Consider the following 19,314-nt stretch of genomic DNA (forward strand, 5'->3'; position numbering starts at 1 on the left):
AAATTCGTCCGCCATATTGGATCCGCCATTTTGAATTTTATAAATCTGACGTTAAATTCGTAATCAGCGACCCCAAAAACCCCCGAGTAACAAGATTCAAGCAAATCTGCCTAAAAAATTTCTCCTGTCATTTAAAATCAGCTATGTTTTTTTAGGTTATGTCAAAATCCTGACGTGATGGAGCTAAACGGACTTCAGATTCGTGTTCAGCGCATCAAAATACATCAAGAAATGGTGGTCTCATTCCCCGGCCCGAGTACTTTTTTTTTGTGTGGCTGTGTAATCAGAGACTCTTAACCCCTCTCCTCCTCAACCCTATAGTAACAATTTTCAAGCAATTTTGGGTAATTTGTAAAAAAAAAAAAAAAATAGTTCAAAATATACTTGGGACAAGTTTGAAACATGTTATAAACATGTTTAAATTTTCATTGGAACCAGTTTCGAATAGGTTTCGAACAAGTTCACAATAGATTTCAAATAAGATTAATAAATGTGCTTTGAACAAAAATGTAAAATGTGATTCTAAAAAAAACGCAGAATACGATTTAAACAAGTTCAAAACATGTTTCGAAACGAATATTAAAAACGTTCAACAAGTTTGAGTTGAGTCAAGTTTGGAATAGATTTTAGATAATTACAGAGATTAGAATAGGTGTTCTTTTTCTTTTTTTTTTTTTGAAACAAATTCAGACTACCTATTTGTAATACAAGTTCAAAAATATATTTTTCGAACAAAGATAAGAATAGCATTTTTTAAATAAAACGAATTCAAAATTTAGTTCGGCCTTGTTTTTTCTGCTATTTATATATATTAACAATAGTTAAATATAAATGTTGATTATATTTATTGAAGAAACACTAAAAAAAAAATAAGAAAAGTACTTTATTCAGTTAATTTTGGACGTGGTTGCAAGTTAAAATATCAATTTTTAGATGCGGAATTGCAATCGATATCTAATTATGCAGTCAACAGATGTAGGAATTGATTTATTTTTACCTCGCATTTTGTTACTTGTAACTACATACACATACACACATATATTTATGAAGTTAAAGGAAGACAACATTCGAAGGGAAAAAGGGGGTGGGGGGGGTGGTTTAAAAATCAATACGTAGTTAAAGGAAAGCGTCTTTCTTTTTTTAAACCTAACAAGAACTTGACAAAAAAGAAAAGCCGGGAAATCTTTAATATATATATATATATATATATATCGAATTCAAACACAGGGGATTTTTTTTCTCTATCCTCTTATTCATAAGATAGCCATTTCTTTTTAATAAAAAAATATTTTCAAATAACTGTAATCTATAAACATGAGGGAATAAATTTTTCAAATGATTTTTGATTATGAATATAGATTTCAGATCGAGACTAGAATCATTTTTTTTAAATTATAATTTTCAAAAAAAAATTTTTGGAGTAAATTTTGAAACTGATTTTAAATTTTAAATTGTTCGAATTATTATTTAATATAATTTCCATAAAAACCGATTTTTCTGCAGAATTTTTAATCGAAAATTCATTTAACAGAATTTCTAATTTAATAAGAATTTTCATTTGTCCGAAATTGCAAATGACCGAAAAATCGATTTTGGCGCGATTTTTAAATTATCAACCAATCAAAAAAAATTAGCCATAAAATTGTGATTGGTTGATAATTTAAAAATCGCGCCAAAATCGATTTTTCGGTCATTTGCAATTTAGGACAAATGAAAATTCTTATCAATTAGAAATTTCGTTAAATAATTTTTCGGTTAAAAATTCTGCAGAAAAATCGGTCCTATTATTATGTTAAATGAAATTTCGAGCAAATAAAAATTCTGACAAATAAAAATTCGAATAAATAAAAATTCTGTTAAGTGAATTTTCGGTTATATAAAAAAAAAAAATTCTGTAATATAGAAAAAATCGTTTTCATGAAAATTCTCCAAAAATACTAATTCAAACAAATAAAAATTCGACTCAAAAATAATTATGACAAATAAAATAGATTTTTGAACAAATTTATAACGTGCTTTGTATGTAGTTTCAAAACAGATTAGAAATATGTTTAGAACAAGTACTGAATAAATTTTAAAATAGTTTCGAACAAGTTCTGAATAAATTTTTAAATAATTTCGAACAAGTTAAAAATAGATTTAGAAATGGTTCCTTACATGTTTCAAACAAGTTAAAAACGTGTTTTAAAATTGTTTTGTAACAGATTCAAAACTTGTTTAGAACAAGTGCTAAAATTGTTTGAAACAAGTACTGAATAGATTCGAAACTTGTTTGAAACAAGTACTGAATAGATTCGAAACATGTTTAAAACAAATACTGAATAGGTTTTAAAAATAGTTTCCAACAAGTTCAATATATATGTTTAAAAATTTTTTTTGGGACAAATTCGGAACTTGTTTAGAACAAGTACGGTTATAGGTTTTAAAAAGAAATAGTTTCGGACAAGTTTAAAATAAGTTTCAAACATGTTTGAAACAGGTTTTTGCCGTTTGTTGGAAATAAATTCAAAACATGTTCAAAACAAATGGAGAATAGGTTTTTAAAATTGTTTCAAACAAGTTATAAAATAGGTTCGGGACAAGTTTGAAATTATATTTTTTAACAGAATTAAGGTTCTCTTTGTTTTTTTTTTTTTTTTTTTTTTTTAAATAAAATACACACATGTCAAGGAAAAAAAAACGATTAAAACTGAAATTAATGTTGTATTACACCTTAGAGGCTGGAAACTTAATAAGATTAGTGCTCACTGGAGATGCTAAGTTAAATATTCTCTCTCTCTCTCTCTCTCTCTCTCTCTCTCTCCCCGAGGTTAAATCGAAATTGATTATGCCTCTTGACGTGAAAATAATTTTTTAATTTATTTTATTTTTTTTATGCTTACAAACATTGAGTCGATCTAATAAAATGTATTTTTAAAAAACATTATAAAAAAGTATTTTTTTTTTTGGATAAAAAAAAGAAATTAATTTGTAAGTTTTAAAAACAAAAAATTATAAAAAGTATTATTTTTGGTAAAACAAAAAAACTTTTTTTTTGCTTTTGATAAAAAAAAAAAAAAAATTTTTTTTTTGATGATAAAAATTGTATTTCATGAAAGTAGAGAGAACAAACGAAGGAAAAAAGAGCGTCTGACGTGTCGACTGTTACTACTGAACAACAGTCACGTTTTCGTTCTACTGCAGTGAAACAGCTCAGAATGAAATCAGACCGATATGTTTGCCTCACTTTATATATGTATATATATATACGTATAAAATGTATATATATATGTATGTATATATAGATATACATTTACAAGTGACGCGCATCGATAGATGTCCAAAGTTTTATTTTTCATTCATTATTCCAATAACAGAGAAGACATTCGACGAATATTTATTTTATTTTTTACATTAAAAAAAAATTAAAAATTAATGAAAAATTTTCAATTTAGTACCTAACGTATATTTTTGAATTCAAAAATTTTTTTTTTAAATTTAATTATAATACACGGAAAAAAAGATTTATTTGGAATAGCAAAACATTTCGCTATACTAGCCATAGTTTTACTTGTTTCAGTTAAATCTTTCTCTATTCTAGTGAAACCTTTCGCTGTTTTAGGTAAATATTTTTTTTTCCCTATAATATAATATTATAAATTATGTATTTTAAATAATAATAATAAATAATAATAAATTAATTAATAATTAACTAATTAATAATAATAATAATAATAATAAATAAATAAATAAATTTATTACAAAATTTATAATATATAATAAGTAATATATGATATATTATTAATTTTATTTATTATAATTTATTTATAGTAATAATTCATAAATCTTTAATAAAATAAAATAAGAAAATAAATTTAAAAAAAAGAAAAATAAAAAGTATATATGTAACAGTTCCTTAAGTGAAATATTGTAATGAAATAAAGAAAAAGAGAATTTTTCCATTCTTTTTTTTGTCACGTAAAAAATAAATTTTACGTCATAACATGATTAAGAATTCAGAGGGTGGAATAAAGCAGAAGCTAATAAATAGACCTAAAACGAGGGGGTTGGAAGGAGGAGGGGGGGGGGGGATTGTAAAAAATAAATGAAGGGACGAAATGGGAAAAGGAATCTCAGACAGAAGAAAAAGTGGATAAAATTAAATTGAACGACGAAAATGACAATGGGGCTATATATATAAAACAGAGAGAGAGAGAGAGAGAGAGAGAGAGAGAGAGAGAGAGAAAATAAAAGCAAAACCCAAAGATTGATGCTTAAATTATAAATTAAAAATAATGTTATCATTATTCAAGTATAATTAAACAAATTAAAAAACAAAATCTTTTTTAAATTCTTCAATTATTTATTATAATGAAATAAAATAAAAATCTTTTTTATCAACTGTCGGTAAAACAGATTTAGTGGAAATTTTTCGATCTAACCTATATCTCTGATGCTTTTCTACATTAATACATTATAATTTTTATTTACTATTATTCTCAGCATTAAATTTACTATTATCAATATTATTATTATTATTATTATTATTTTTATTATTATAAGGCATTAATTTTAAATAAAAATAATTTTTTACTTAATTTATTAGTTATATAATAATAAATTAAAAAAAAATTAAATTATTTGTAAATAATTTTGTTTTAACCCTTCCTCCACTATTTTTGCTCCATCCCCCCCCCACCTTACCCACATTCTCATGATTAGCCGTCTCTTGGAAAACTTGTCGCATAAGAGAGAAAATGTGTGTTCAGACTTTGGAAATACTCGTGGGAGTAAGTTCTGTGTGTCGTGGATGGATCAATGAAAATATACCCCCCACCCTCCAAAACTTCTCTCTTTAATGCCAAGTCATCCCTTCCTTCAAAACCCTACACACATAAACATATATACATATATGAAACACACACACACATATATATATATATATATATAAAAACCAACCCTCTCTTATATCCATGACCAGGAGAACACGGTACCATACCGCGCCACTTTTTACTATCTTTACCTGAAAACGTTGGCCTGCGGTTAAATCCCGACCATACCCCATGCAAGTAAGCTCGTCCGCATAAAAAAGAAGAAGAAGAAGAAGAAGCAGAAAAAACAACGTTAAAAAAAATAAAAAGTAAAAAAATAATGATAAAAAATTTTTAAAATTTTATCTTCCCTTAAGGCAAAGTATAAATTTAAGATATTTCCATTTAAAGAAAAAAATTTTTTTTTATTATTATTAAAATTGTAGCTGAATTTCATTTTACAATAAGTCATAACCGGAAAATGAAACGAAAGTCGTTTTCAATTCGAGGAAACGGAACGGGGTTAAGAAACGGAGCAAGAAAGAGAGAGAAAAAGGGGGGTAGTGAGAGAGAGAGAGAGAGAGAAAGGAGTGGGGAGAGAGTAGAACATTTTACACTAAAGAAGGGAAACCTCTATGGGAAATGGAATTTGAATTATTTATCCCATGAATATATATTATCGTCATTGGTTTTAATTTTCTGAAAATGGAATTATTTTTCATTACTTAATGAACAAATATTGTAATAACAGTGGAATATTTTTTTTAATATTTTCCATATTTTCTTTTAAAGTAATTCCAGAAATCAACTAAAATTAATAAAATTTCAAACTTATTCTACATTTAACAAATAATTTAATAATAATAATAATAATTAATAATAATAAAGTATAAGGCACACTTAAAGGTGGTAACAGGTGTCTTCCTCTACTCGGATTTGGCTGTCAATTTTTTTCTACACTTTTAGGAGTATTTTGTGCAAGAATTTGCATTAAAATCATCTGCCTAAGAAAAATTGAATTTTTTTGGGAACTTTTTTATTTTTTTGGATTTTTGGGTTGGATGAGTTTTTGGTGGTAATAGGTGTGTTCCTCTACTCGGATTTGGCTGTCAATTTTTTTCTACACTTTTAGGAGTATTTTGTGCAAGAATTTGCATTAAAATCATCTGCCTAAGAAAAATTGAATTTTTTTGGGAACTTTTTTATTTTTTTGGATTTTTGGGTTGGATGAGTTTTTGGTGGTAATAGGTGTGTTCCTCTACTCGGATTTGGCTGTCAATTTTTTTCTACACTTTTAGGAGTATTTTGTGCAAGAATTTGCATTAAAATCTTCTGCCTAAGAAAAATTGAATTTTTTTGCTAACTTTTTTATTTTTTTGCATTTTTGGGTTGGATGAGTTTTTGGTGGTAATAGGTGTGTTCCTCTACTCGGATTTGGCTGTCAATTTTTTTCTACACTTTTAGGAGTATTTTGTGCAAGAATTTGCATTAAAATCTTCTGCCTAAGAAAAATTGAATTTTTTTGGGAACTTTTTTATTTTTTTGGATTTTTGGGTTGGATGAGTTTTTGGTGGTAATAGGTGTGTTCCTCTACTCGGATTTGGCTGTCAATTTTTTTCTACACTTTTAGGAGTATTTTGTGCAAGAATTTGCATTAAAATCTTCTGCCTAAGAAAAATTGAATTTTTTTGGGAACTTTTTTATTTTTTTGGATTTTTGGGTTGGATGAGTTTTTGGTGGTAATAGGTGTGTTCCTCTACTCGGATTTGGCTGTCAATTTTTTTCTACACTTTTAGGAGTATTTTGTGCAAGAATTTGCATTAAAATCTTCTGCCTAAGAAAAATTGAATTTTTTTGGGAACTTTTTTATTTTTTTGGATTTTTGGGTTGGATGAGTTTTTGGTGGTAATAGGTGTGTTCCTCTACTCGGATTTGGCTGTCAATTTTTTTCTACACTTTTAGGAGTATTTTGTGCAAGAATTTGCATTAAAATCTTCTGCCTAAGAAAAATTGAATTTTTTTGGGAACTTTTTTATTTTTTTGGATTTTTGGGTTGGATGAGTTTTTGGTGGTAATAGGTGTGTTCCTCTACTCGGATTTGGCTGTCAATTTTTTTCTACACTTTTAGGAGTATTTTGTGCAAGAATTTGCATTAAAATCTTCTGCCTAAGAAAAATTGAATTTTTTTGGGAACTTTTTTATTTTTTTGGATTTTTGGGTTGGATGAGTTTTTGGTGGTAATAGGTGTGTTCCTCTACTCGGATTTGGCTGTCAATTTTTTTCTACACTTTTAGGAGTATTTTGTGCAAGAATTTGCATTAAAATCTTCTGCCTAAGAAAAATTGAATTTTTTTGCTAACTTTTTTATTTTTTTGCATTTTTGGGTTGGATGAGTTTTTGGTGGTAATAGGTGTGTTCCTCTACTCGGATTTGGCTGTCAATTTTTTTCTACACTTTTAGGAGTATTTTGTGCAAGAATTTGCATTAAAATCTTCTGCCTAAGAAAAATTGAATTTTTTTGGGAACTTTTTTATTTTTTTGGATTTTTGGGTTGGATGAGTTTTTGGTGGTAATAGGTGTGTTCCTCTACTCGGATTTGGCTGTCAATTTTTTTCTACACTTTTAGGAGTATTTTGTGCAAGAATTTGCATTAAAATCTTCTGCCTAAGAAAAATTGAATTTTTTTGCTAACTTTTTTATTTTTTTGCATTTTTGGGTTGGATGAGTTTTTGGTGGTAATAGGTGTCTTCCTCTACTCGGATTTGGCTGTCAATTTTTTTCTACACTTTTAGGAGTATTTTGTGCAAGAATTTGCATTAAAATCTTCTGCCTAAGAAAAATTGAATTTTTTTGGGAACTTTTTTATTTTTTTGGATTTTTGGGTTGGACGAGTTTTTGGTGGTAATAGGTGTGTTCCTCTACTCGGATTTGGCTGTCAATTTTTTTCTACACTTTTAGGAGTATTTTGTGCAAGAATTTGCATTAAAATCTTCTGCCTAAGAAAAATTGAATTTTTTTGGGAACTTTTTTATTTTTTTGGATTTTTGGGTTGGATGAGTTTTTGGTGGTAATAGGTGTGTTCCTCTACTCGGATTTGGCTGTCAATTTTTTTCTACACTTTTAGGAGTATTTTGTGCAAGAATTTGCATTAAAATCTTCTGCCTAAGAAAAATTGAATTTTTTTGGGAACTTTTTTATTTTTTTGGATTTTTGGGTTGGACGAGTTTTTGGTGGTAATAGGTGTGTTCCTCTACTCGGATTTGGCTGTCAATTTTTTTCTACACTTTTAGGAGTATTTTGTGCAAGAATTTGCATTAAAATCTTCTGCCTAAGAAAAATTGAATTTTTTTGGGAACTTTTTTATTTTTTTGGATTTTTGGGTTGGATGAGTTTTTGGTGGTAATAGGTGTGTTCCTCTACTCGGATTTGGCTGTCAATTTTTTTCTACACTTTTAGGAGTATTTTGTGCAAGAATTTGCATTAAAATCTTCTGCCTAAGAAAAATTGAATTTTTTTGGGAACTTTTTTATTTTTTTGGATTTTTGGGTTGGATGAGTTTTTGGTGGTAATAGGTGTGTTCCTCTACTCGGATTTGGCTGTCAATTTTTTTCTACACTTTTAGGAGTATTTTGTGCAAGAATTTGCATTAAAATCTTCTGCCTAAGAAAAATTGAATTTTTTTGCTAACTTTTTTATTTTTTTGCATTTTTGGGTTGGATGAGTTTTTGGTGGTAATAGGTGTCTTCCTCTACTCGTATTTGTCTGTCAATTTTTTTCTACACTTTTAGGAGTATTTTGTGCAAGAATTTGCATTAAAATCTTCTGCCTAAGAAAAATTGAATTTTTTTGGGAACTTTTTTATTTTTTTGGATTTTTGGGTTGGATGAGTTTTTGGTGGTAATAGGTGTGTTCCTCTACTCGGATTTGGCTGTCAATTTTTTTCTACACTTTTAGGAGTATTTTGTGCAAGAATTTGCATTAAAATCTTCTGCCTAAGAAAAATTGAATTTTTTTGGGAACTTTTTTATTTTTTTGGATTTTTGGGTTGGATGAGTTTTTGGTGGTAATAGGTGTGTTCCTCTACTCGGATTTGGCTGTCAATTTTTTTCTACACTTTTAGGAGTATTTTGTGCAAGAATTTGCATTAAAATCTTCTGCCTAAGAAAAATTGAATTTTTTTGGGAACTTTTTTATTTTTTTGGATTTTTGGGTTGGATGAGTTTTTGGTGGTAATAGGTGTGTTCCTCTACTCGGATTTGGCTGTCAATTTTTTTCTACACTTTTAGGAGTATTTTGTGCAAGAATTTGCATTAAAATCTTCTGCCTAAGAAAAATTGAATTTTTTTGGGAACTTTTTTATTTTTTTGGATTTTTGGGTTGGATGAGTTTTTGGTGGTAATAGGTGTGTTCCTCTACTCGTATTTGGCTGTCAATTTTTTTCTACACTTTTAGGAGTATTTTGTGCAAGAATTTGCATTAAAATCTTCTGCCTAAGAAAAATTGAATTTTTTTGGGAACTTTTTTATTTTTTTGGATTTTTGGGTTGGATGAGTTTTTGGTGGTAATAGGTGTGTTCCTCTACTCGGATTTGGCTGTCAATTTTTTTCTACACTTTTAGGAGTATTTTGTGCAAGAATTTGCATTAAAATCTTCTGCCTAAGAAAAATTGAATTTTTTTGGGAACTTTTTTATTTTTTTGGATTTTTGGGTTGGATGAGTTTTTGGTGGTAATAGGTGTGTTCCTCTACTCGGATTTGGCTGTCAATTTTTTTCTACACTTTTAGGAGTATTTTGTGCAAGAATTTGCATTAAAATCTTCTGCCTAAGAAAAATTGAATTTTTTTGGGAACTTTTTTATTTTTTTGGATTTTTGGGTTGGATGAGTTTTTGGTGGTAATAGGTGTGTTCCTCTACTCGGATTTGGCTGTCAATTTTTTTCTACACTTTTAGGAGTATTTTGTGCAAGAATTTGCATTAAAATCTTCTGCCTAAGAAAAATTGAATTTTTTTGGGAACTTTTTTATTTTTTTGGATTTTTGGGTTGGACGAGTTTTTGGTGGTAATAGGTGTGTTCCTCTACTCGGATTTGGCTGTCAATTTTTTTCTACACTTTTAGGAGTATTTTGTGCAAGAATTTGCATTAAAATCTTCTGCCTAAGAAAAATTGAATTTTTTTGGGAACTTTTTTATTTTTTTGGATTTTTGGGTTGGATGAGTTTTTGGTGGTAATAGGTGTGTTCCTCTACTCGGATTTGGCTGTCAATTTTTTTCTACACTTTTAGGAGTATTTTGTGCAAGAATTTGCATTAAAATCTTCTGCCTAAGAAAAATTGAATTTTTTTGGGAACTTTTTTATTTTTTTGGATTTTTAGGTTGGATGAGTTTTTGGTGGTAATAGGTGTGTTCCTCTACTCGTATTTGTCTGTCAATTTTTTTCTACACTTTTAGGAGTATTTTGTGCAAGAATTTGCATTAAAATCTTCTGCCTAAGAAAAATTGAATTTTTTTGGGAACTTTTTTATTTTTTTGGATTTTTGGGTTGGATGAGTTTTTGGTGGTAATAGGTGTCTTCCTCTACTCGTATTTGTCTGTCAATTTTTTTCTACACTTTTAGGAGTATTTTGTGCAAGAATTTGCATTAAAATCTTCTGCCTAAGAAAAATTGAATTTTTTTGGGAACTTTTTTATTTTTTTGGATTTTTAGGTTGGATGAGTTTTTGGTGGTAATAGGTGTCTTCCTCTACTCGTATTTGTCTGTCAATTTTTTTCTACACTTTTAGGAGTATTTTGTGCAAGAATTTGCATTAAAATCTTCTGCCTAAGAAAAATTGAATTTTTTTGGGAACTTTTTTATTTTTTTGGATTTTTAGGTTGGATGAGTTTTTGGTGGTAATAGGTGTGTTCCTCTACTCGGATTTGGCTGTCAATTTTTTTCTACACTTTTAGGAGTATTTTGTGCAAGAATTTGCATTAAAATCTTCTGCCTAAGAAAAATTGAATTTTTTTGGGAACTTTTTTATTTTTTTGGATTTTTAGGTTGGATGAGTTTTTGGTGGTAATAGGTGTGTTCCTCTACTCGGATTTGGCTGTCAATTTTTTTCTACACTTTTAGGAGTATTTTGTGCAAGAATTTGCATTAAAATCTTCTGCCTAAGAAAAATTGAATTTTTTTGGGAACTTTTTTATTTTTTTGGATTTTTGGGTTGGATGAGTTTTTGGTGGTAATAGGTGTGTTCCTCTACTCGGATTTGGCTGTCAATTTTTTTCTACACTTTTAGGAGTATTTTGTGCAAGAATTTGCATTAAAATCTTCTGCCTAAGAAAAATTGAATTTTTTTGGGAACTTTTTTATTTTTTTGGATTTTTGGGTTGGATGAGTTTTTGGTGGTAATAGGTGTGTTCCTCTACTCGGATTTGGCTGTCAATTTTTTTCTACACTTTTAGGAGTATTTTGTGCAAGAATTTGCATTAAAATCTTCTGCCTAAGAAAAATTGAATTTTTTTGGGAACTTTTTTATTTTTTTGGATTTTTGGGTTGGATGAGTTTTTGGTGGTAATAGGTGTGTTCCTCTACTCGGATTTGGCTGTCAATTTTTTTCTACACTTTTAGGAGTATTTTGTGCAAGAATTTGCATTAAAATCTTCTGCCTAAGAAAAATTGAATTTTTTTGCTAACTTTTTTATTTTTTTGCATTTTTGGGTTGGATGAGTTTTTGGTGGTAATAGGTGTCTTCCTCTACTCGTATTTGTCTGTCAATTTTTTTCTACACTTTTAGGAGTATTTTGTGCAAGAATTTGCATTAAAATCTTCTGCCTAAGAAAAATTGAATTTTTTTGGGAACTTTTTTATTTTTTTGGATTTTTGGGTTGGATGAGTTTTTGGTGGTAATAGGTGTGTTCCTCTACTCGGATTTGGCTGTCAATTTTTTTCTACACTTTTAGGAGTATTTTGTGCAAGAATTTGCATTAAAATCTTCTGCCTAAGAAAAATTGAATTTTTTTGGGAACTTTTTTATTTTTTTGGATTTTTGGGTTGGATGAGTTTTTGGTGGTAATAGGTGTGTTCCTCTACTCGGATTTGGCTGTCAATTTTTTTCTACACTTTTAGGAGTATTTTGTGCAAGAATTTGCATTAAAATCTTCTGCCTAAGAAAAATTGAATTTTTTTGGGAACTTTTTTATTTTTTTGGATTTTTGGGTTGGATGAGTTTTTGGTGGTAATAGGTGTGTTCCTCTACTCGGATTTGGCTGTCAATTTTTTTCTACACTTTTAGGAGTATTTTGTGCAAGAATTTGCATTAAAATCTTCTGCCTAAGAAAAATTGAATTTTTTTGGGAACTTTTTTATTTTTTTGGATTTTTGGGTTGGATGAGTTTTTGGTGGTAATAGGTGTGTTCCTCTACTCGGATTTGGCTGTCAATTTTTTTCTACACTTTTAGGAGTATTTTGTGCAAGAATTTGCATTAAAATCTTCTGCCTAAGAAAAATTGAATTTTTTTGGGAACTTTTTTATTTTTTTGGATTTTTGGGTTGGATGAGTTTTTGGTGGTAATAGGTGTGTTCCTCTACTCGGATTTGGCTGTCAATTTTTTTCTACACTTTTAGGAGTATTTTGTGCAAGAATTTGCATTAAAATCTTCTGCCTAAGAAAAATTGAATTGTTTGGGAACTTTTTTATTTTTTTGGATTTTTGGGGTGGATGAGTTTTTGGTGGTAATAGGTGTGTTCCTCTACTCGGATTTGGCTGTCAATTTTTTTCTACACTTTTAGGAGTATTTTGTGCAAGAATTTGCATTAAAATCTTCTGCCTAAGAAAAATTGAATTTTTTTGCTAACTTTTTTATTTTTTTGCATTTTTGGGTTGGATGAGTTTTTGGTGGTAATAGGTGTCTTCCTCTACTCGTATTTGTCTGTCAATTTTTTTCTACACTTTTAGGAGTATTTTGTGCAAGAATTTGCATTAAAATCTTCTGCCTAAGAAAAATTGAATTTTTTTGCTAACTTTTTTATTTTTTTGCATTTTTGGGTTGGATGAGTTTTTGGTGGTAATAGGTGTGTTCCTCTACTCGGATTTGGCTGTCAATTTTTTTCTACACTTTTAGGAGTATTTTGTGCAAGAATTTGCATTAAAATCTTCTGCCTAAGAAAAATTGAATTTTTTTGGGAACTTTTTTATTTTTTTGGATTTTTGGGTTGGATGAGTTTTTGGTGGTAATAGGTGTGTTCCTCTACTCGGATTTGGCTGTCAATTTTTTTCTACACTTTTAGGAGTATTTTGTGCAAGAATTTGCATTAAAATCTTCTGCCTAAGAAAAATTGAATTTTTTTGGGAACTTTTTTATTTTTTTGGATTTTTGGGTTGGATGAGTTTTTGGTGGTAATAGGTGTGTTCCTCTACTCGGATTTGACTGTCAATTTTTTTCTACACTTTTAGGAGTATTTTGTGCAAGAATTTGCATTAAAATCTTCTGCCTAAGAAAAATTGAATTTTTTTGGGAACTTTTTTATTTTTTTGGATTTTTGGGTTGGACGAGTTTTTGGTGGTAATAGGTGTGTTCCTCTACTCGGATTTGGCTGTCAATTTTTTTCTACACTTTTAGGAGTATTTTGTGCAAGAATTTGCATTAAAATCTTCTGCCTAAGAAAAATTGAATTTTTTTGGGAACTTTTTTATTTTTTTGGATTTTTGGGTTGGATGAGTTTTTGGTGGTAATAGGTGTGTTCCTCTACTCGGATTTGGCTGTCAATTTTTTTCTACACTTTTAGGAGTATTTTGTGCAAGAATTTGCATTAAAATCTTCTGCCTAAGAAAAATTGAATTTTTTTGGGAACTTTTTTATTTTTTTGGATTTTTGGGTTGGATGAGTTTTTGGTGGTAATAGGTGTCTTCCTCTACTCGTATTTGTCTGTCAATTTTTTTCTACACTTTTAGGAGTATTTTGTGCAAGAATTTGCATTAAAATCTTCTGCCTAAGAAAAATTGAATTTTTTTGGGAACTTTTTTATTTTTTTGGATTTTTGGGTTGGATGAGTTTTTGGTGGTAATAGGTGTGTTCCTCTACTCGGATTTGGCTGTCAATTTTTTTCTACACTTTTAGGAGTATTTTGTGCAAGAATTTGCATTAAAATCTTCTGCCTAAGAAAAATTGAATTTTTTTGGGAACTTTTTTATTTTTTTGGATTTTTGGGTTGGATGAGTTTTTGGTGGTAATAGGTGTGTTCCTCTACTCGGATTTGGCTGTCAATTTTTTTCTACACTTTTAGGAGTATTTTGTGCAAGAATTTGCATTAAAATCTTCTGCCTAAGAAAAATTGAATTTTTTTGGGAACTTTTTTATTTTTTTGGATTTTTGGGTTGGATGAGTTTTTGGTGGTAATAGGTGTGTTCCTCTACTCGGATTTGGCTGTCAATTTTTTTCTACACTTTTAGGAGTATTTTGTGCAAGAATTTGCATTAAAATCTTCTGCCTAAGAAAAATTGAATTTTTTTGGGAACTTTTTTATTTTTTTGGATTTTTGGGTTGGATGAGTTTTTGGTGGTAATAGGTGTGTTCCTCTACTCGTATTTGTCTGTCAATTTTTTTCTACACTTTTAGGAGTATTTTGTGCAAGAATTTGCATTAAAATCTTCTGCCTAAGAAAAATTGAATTTTTTTGGGAACTTTTTTATTTTTTTGGATTTTTGGGTTGGATGAGTTTTTGGTGGTAATAGGTGTGTTCCTCTACTCGGATTTGGCTGTCAATTTTTTTCTACACTTTTAGGAGTATTTTGTGCAAGAATTTGCATTAAAATCTTCTGCCTAAGAAAAATTGAATTTTTTTGGGAACTTTTTTATTTTTTTGGATTTTTGGGTTGGATGAGTTTTTGGTGGTAATAGGTGTGTTCCTCTACTCGGATTTGGCTGTCAATTTTTTTCTACACTTTTAGGAGTATTTTGTGCAAGAATTTGCATTAAAATCTTCTGCCTAAGAAAAATTGAATTTTTTTGGGAACTTTTTTATTTTTTTGGATTTTTGGGTTGGATGAGTTTTTGGTGGTAATAGGTGTGTTCCTCTACTCGGATTTGGCTGTCAATTTTTTTCTACACTTTTAGGAGTATTTTGTGCAAGAATTTGCATTAAAATCTTCTGCCTAAGAAAAATTGAATTTTTTTGGGAACTTTTTTATTTTTTTGGATTTTTGGGTTGGACGAGTTTTTGGTGGTAATAGGTGTGTTCCTCTACTCGGATTTGGCTGTCAATTTTTTTCTACACTTTTAGGAGTATTTTGTGCAAGAATTTGCATTAAATTCTTCTGCCTAAGAAAAATTGAATTTTTTTGGGAACTTTTTTATTTTTTTGGATTTTTGGGTTGGATGAGTTTTTGGTGGTAATAGGTGTGTTCCTCTACTCGGATTTGACTGTCAATTTTTTTCTACACTTTTAGGAGTATTTTGTGCAAGAATTTGCATTAAAATCTTCTGCCTAAGAAAAATTGAATTTTTTTGGGAACTTTTTTATTTTTTTGGATTTTTGGGTTGGATGAGTTTTTGGTGGTAATAGGTGTGTTCCTCTACTCGGATTTGGCTGTCAATTTTTTTCTACACTTTTAGGAGTATTTTGTGCAAGAATTTGCATTAAAATCTTCTGCCTAAGAAAAATTGAATTTTTTTGGGAACTTTTTTATTTTTTTGGATTTTTGGGTTGGATGAGTTTTTGGTGGTAATAGGTGTGTTCCTCTACTCGGATTTGGCTGTCAATTTTTTTCTACACTTTTAGGAGTATTTTGTGCAAGAATTTGCATTAAAATCTTCTGCCTAAGAAAAATTGAATTTTTTTGGGAACTTTTTTATTTTTTTGGATTTTTGGGTTGGATGAGTTTTTGGTGGTAATAGGTGTGTTCCTCTACTCGGATTTGGCTGTCAATTTTTTTCTACACTTTTAGGAGTATTTTGTGCAAGAATTTGCATTAAAATCTTCTGCCTAAGAAAAATTGAATTTTTTTGGGAACTTTTTTATTTTTTTGGATTTTTGGGTTGGATGAGTTTTTGGTGGTAATAGGTGTGTTCCTCTACTCGGATTTGGCTGTCAATTTTTTTCTACACTTTTAGGAGTATTTTGTGCAAGAATTTGCATTAAAATCTTCTGCCTAAGAAAAATTGAATTTTTTTGGGAACTTTTTTATTTTTTTGGATTTTTGGGTTGGATGAGTTTTTGGTGGTAATAGGTGTGTTCCTCTACTCGGATTTGGCTGTCAATTTTTTTCTACACTTTTAGGAGTATTTTGTGCAAGAATTTGCATTAAAATCTTCTGCCTAAGAAAAATTGAATTTTTTTGGGAACTTTTTTATTTTTTTGGATTTTTGGGTTGGATGAGTTTTTGGTGGTAATAGGTGTGTTCCTCTACTCGGATTTGGCTGTCAATTTTTTTCTACACTTTTAGGAGTATTTTGTGCAAGAATTTGCATTAAAATCTTCTGCCTAAGAAAAATTGAATTTTTTTGGGAACTTTTTTATTTTTTTGGATTTTTGGGTTGGATGAGTTTTTGGTGGTAATAGGTGTGTTCCTCTACTCGGATTTGGCTGTCAATTTTTTTCTACACTTTTAGGAGTATTTTGTGCAAGAATTTGCATTAAAATCTTCTGCCTAAGAAAAATTGAATTTTTTTGGGAACTTTTTTATTTTTTTGGATTTTTGGGTTGGATGAGTTTTTGGTGGTAATAGGTGTGTTCCTCTACTCGGATTTGGCTGTCAATTTTTTTCTACACTTTTAGGAGTATTTTGTGCAAGAATTTGCATTAAAATCTTCTGCCTAAGAAAAATTGAATTTTTTTGGGAACTTTTTTATTTTTTTGGATTTTTGGGTTGGATGAGTTTTTGGTGGTAATAGGTGTGTTCCTCTACTCGGATTTGGCTGTCAATTTTTTTCTACACTTTTAGGAGTATTTTGTGCAAGAATTTGCATTAAAATCTTCTGCCTAAGAAAAATTGAATTTTTTTGGGAACTTTTTTATTTTTTTGGATTTTTGGGTTGGATGAGTTTTTGGTGGTAATAGGTGTGTTCCTCTACTCGGATTTGGCTGTCAATTTTTTTCTACACTTTTAGGAGTATTTTGTGCAAGAATTTGCATTAAAATCTTCTGCCTAAGAAAAATTGAATTTTTTTGGGAACTTTTTTATTTTTTTGGATTTTTGGGTTGGATGAGTTTTTGGTGGTAATAGGTGTGTTCCTCTACTCGGATTTGGCTGTCAATTTTTTTCTACACTTTTAGGAGTATTTTGTGCAAGAATTTGCATTAAAATCTTCTGCCTAAGAAAAATTGAATTTTTTTGGGAACTTTTTTATTTTTTTGGATTTTTGGGTTGGATGAGTTTTTGGTGGTAATAGGTGTGTTCCTCTACTCGTATTTGGCTGTCAATTTTTTTCTACACTTTTAGGAGTATTTTGTGCAAGAATTTGCATTAAAATCTTCTGCCTAAGAAAAATTGAATTTTTTTGGGAACTTTTTTATTTTTTTGGATTTTTGGGTTGGATGAGTTTTTGGTGGTAATAGGTGTGTTCCTCTACTCGGATTTGGCTGTCAATTTTTTTCTACACTTTTAGGAGTATTTTGTGCAAGAATTTGCATTAAAATCTTCTGCCTAAGAAAAATTGAATTTTTTTGGGAACTTTTTTATTTTTTTGGATTTTTAGGTTGGATGAGTTTTTGGTGGTAATAGGTGTGTTCCTCTACTCGGATTTGGCTGTCAATTTTTTTCTACACTTTTAGGAGTATTTTGTGCAAGAATTTGCATTAAAATCTTCTGCCTAAGAAAAATTGAATTTTTTTGGGAACTTTTTTATTTTTTTGGATTTTTGGGTTGGATGAGTTTTTGGTGGTAATAGGTGTGTTCCTCTACTCGGATTTGGCTGTCAATTTTTTTCTACACTTTTAGGAGTATTTTGTGCAAGAATTTGCATTAAAATCTTCTGCCTAAGAAAAATTGAATTTTTTTGGGAACTTTTTTATTTTTTTGGATTTTTGGGTTGGATGAGTTTTTGGTGGTAATAGGTGTGTTCCTCTACTCGGATTTGGCTGTCAATTTTTTTCTACACTTTTAGGAGTATTTTGTGCAAGAATTTGCATTAAAATCTTCTGCCTAAGAAAAATTGAATTTTTTTGGGAACTTTTTTATTTTTTTGGATTTTTGGGTTGGATGAGTTTTTGGTGGTAATAGGTGTGTTCCTCTACTCGGATTTGGCTGTCAATTTTTTTCTACACTTTTAGGAGTATTTTGTGCAAGAATTTGCATTAAAATCTTCTGCCTAAGAAAAATTGAATTTTTTTGGGAACTTTTTTATTTTTTTGGATTTTTGGGTTGGATGAGTTTTTGGTGGTAATAGGTGTGTTCCTCTACTCGGATTTGGCTGTCAATTTTTTTCTACACTTTTAGGAGTATTTTGTGCAAGAATTTGCATTAAAATCTTCTGCCTAAGAAAAATTGAATTTTTTTGGGAACTTTTTTATTTTTTTGGATTTTTGGGTTGGATGAGTTTTTGGTGGTAATAGGTGTGTTCCTCTACTCGGATTTGACTGTCAATTTTTTTCTACACTTTTAGGAGTATTTTGTGCAAGAATTTGCATTAAAATCTTCTGCCTAAGAAAAATTGAATTTTTTTGGGAACTTTTTTATTTTTTTGGATTTTTGGGTTGGATGAGTTTTTGGTGGTAATAGGTGTGTTCCTCTACTCGGATTTGGCTGTCAATTTTTTTCTACACTTTTAGGAGTATTTTGTGCAAGAATTTGCATTAAAATCTTCTGCCTAAGAAAAATTGAATTTTTTTGGGAACTTTTTTATTTTTTTGGATTTTTGGGTTGGATGAGTTTTTGGTGGTAATAGGTGTGTTCCTCTACTCGGATTTGGCTGTCAATTTTTTTCTACACTTTTAGGAGTATTTTGTGCAAGAATTTGCATTAAAATCTTCTGCCTAAGAAAAATTGAATTTTTTTGGGAACTTTTTTATTTTTTTGGATTTTTGGGTTGGATGAGTTTTTGGTGGTAATAGGTGTGTTCCTCTACTCGGATTTGGCTGTCAATTTTTTTCTACACTTTTAGGAGTATTTTGTGCAAGAATTTGCATTAAAATCTTCTGCCTAAGAAAAATTGAATTTTTTTGGGAACTTTTTTATTTTTTTGGATTTTTGGGTTGGATGAGTTTTTGGTGGTAATAGGTGTGTTCCTCTACTCGGATTTGGCTGTCAATTTTTTTCTACACTTTTAGGAGTATTTTGTGCAAGAATTTGCATTAAAATCTTCTGCCTAAGAAAAATTGAATTTTTTTGGGAACTTTTTTATTTTTTTGGATTTTTGGGTTGGATGAGTTTTTGGTGGTAATAGGTGTGTTCCTCTACTCGGATTTGGCTGTCAATTTTTTTCTACACTTTTAGGAGTATTTTGTGCAAGAATTTGCATTAAAATCTTCTGCCTAAGAAAAATTGAATTTTTTTGGGAACTTTTTTATTTTTTTGGATTTTTGGGTTGGATGAGTTTTTGGTGGTAA

The sequence above is a fragment of the Leptopilina boulardi genome, unplaced genomic scaffold (genome assembly GCF_019393585.1).
Source record: "Leptopilina boulardi isolate dan_hultmark-lab unplaced genomic scaffold, ZJU_Lbou_2.1 LbouV2_78, whole genome shotgun sequence".
NCBI classification, from domain to species: domain Eukaryota; kingdom Metazoa; phylum Arthropoda; class Insecta; order Hymenoptera; family Figitidae; genus Leptopilina; species Leptopilina boulardi.